The 1,912-nt window shown below is 54.9% G+C and overlaps 1 pseudogene; it reads right to left on the minus strand.

Annotated features, from left to right (window-relative positions):
• Positions 1-4: 4 nt before the first annotated feature.
• On the minus strand, positions 5-1,052 carry LOC108525980 (beta-glucuronidase-like; annotated as a pseudogene).
• Positions 1,053-1,912: the final 860 nt, after the last annotated feature.

Raw genomic sequence — 1,912 nt, forward strand, 5'->3', positions numbered from 1 at the left:
AGATGGTCCCTGGTGGCAGGGTGGAGGGGTGAGGATGATGTTGGTGACAATGATGTGGATGTGGGAGGGCAGAGGCCCCACCTGGACCAGGCTGCTGATGTTGGCCCCTCATGCTCTAGTGTGTCGACCCCATTCACCCACTGCAGACACAGAAGATAGGGGAGGGTGCGGCAGGTTGGGGCACGCCCTGCCATCAGGCACTCCCTCACATAACCTGCAGCATGGGGCTCCAAGGCCTGCCAGCCAGATGGGAAAATGGCATCCCAATGGGGTAGATCAGGCCACCCCTACACATGGCACAGCCCCAGGGCAGGACAGGACCCCTACTGTCCTACCCCAGGAGAAAGGCTGTGGGTGGCTGCTGGGGTCCCATGCTGGTCAGCAGCCGCACGTGCCCACCCACCCGCCCTGCCTGTTCCTGGCTGCACTGACCATGACATAGGAGTGGACACTGCCAATCCTCAGCACCACTTTTGTGTGCAGGTCCAGGGTCCATTGCTCCAGCAGGATCACCTCCCATTCAAATAAAACCCAGCCAACAAAATGCCACAGCCACCACTCCTGGCCTATGTCGCTGAAGCTGGAGGGAACCAGCATGTCCAGGATGGGGACCGACTGTGGAGAAAGGAGCCAGACTCAGCTCCTAGGTCCCCAAAAGATCCGGGGCCAGTGTGCTGCACAGCTGTGCCTCAGGCCTAGCCAAGTCCTGACACACAGCGGGGACTCTTGGTGGAACAGACACATAACTTGTTGACCACAGGTCAACTGCCAGGACAGTTTATGCACCTGGGCCAGTGGGGCCAGGAGTTCCTCCTAAGAGTGGATGGGGCCCAATATCTCCCGAGACAGATGACCCACTGCCTGTCACAAGGAGGAAGGCTGGTTGGAGGGATGGGGAGCTTTGCTTAGGACACTGTGAGTGGGGCACACACTGGCACCCAGCCCTCTCCTCTCTTCCTCCTGTACTAAATGCCGCAAAGTCAGAAAAGAGGATGTAGACAAGGCAAACACGGCCCAGACCTCACCTGGTCCCATTTCTCTGCTGACCGCATCCGAGTCAGGAGGGGAACAGGGGTAGCATCCTTGGCCTCATGTCACATCCTGTCCTCTATCTGAACCTTGAAAACCAAGGGACTTTCCTGCCTCAGCAGAACTGACCTCAGGAAGCCTAAACTGTCCCCTCCTCCCAATCCCGGGCCCAGCTCTTGTGCAGTGCATGCCGCTCTGGCCAGATGGGTGTCTGGGTGGCTCGCGCCTGTAATTACTGCTTTGGGAAGTCATCGTGGGAGGATGGCTTGAGGCCAAGAATTCGAGACAAGCCTGAGCAACGCAGTGAGACCCTATATCTTAAAAAAAAAAAAAGAAAAGAAAAAAGTTTTTTTTTTTATTTTGTGGTTTTCTTTATTTTTTATTTTTTTTGAGACAGTCTCACTCTGTCACCCAGGCTGGAGTGCAGTGGTGTGATCTAGGCTCATTGAAACCTCCGCCTCCCGGGTTCAAGCGATTCTCCTGCTTCAGCCTTGCAAGTAGCTGGGATTACAGGCATGCACCACCACAATCAGCTAATTATTATATTTTAGTAGAGGCAGTGTTTCACCATGTTGGCCAGGCTGGTCTCAATCTCCCGGCCTCAGGTGATTTGCCCACCTGCGCCTCCCAAAGTGCTGGGGTTACAGGAGTGAACCACCCAGCCTGTCCAAGTGTTTTTTCTTTTAATTAGCCAGGCCTGGTGGCCCCAGCTAACTTGCAAGGCTAGAGCCTGAGAATCACTTGAGCTCAGAAATCAGGATTGCGCCACTCAGCTCCAGCCTGGGCAACAGGGCCAAACCCAGTCTCAAAAAATTTTAAAATTAAAATAAACATTAAAAGGGACACTGCCTGGGCTCACCCACTGCCTTGGGAGGGGGGGGGG

Source organism: Rhinopithecus bieti, unplaced genomic scaffold, assembly GCF_001698545.2.
Source record: "Rhinopithecus bieti isolate Rb0 unplaced genomic scaffold, ASM169854v2 scaffold_52706, whole genome shotgun sequence".
NCBI classification, from domain to species: Eukaryota; Metazoa; Chordata; class Mammalia; order Primates; family Cercopithecidae; genus Rhinopithecus; species Rhinopithecus bieti.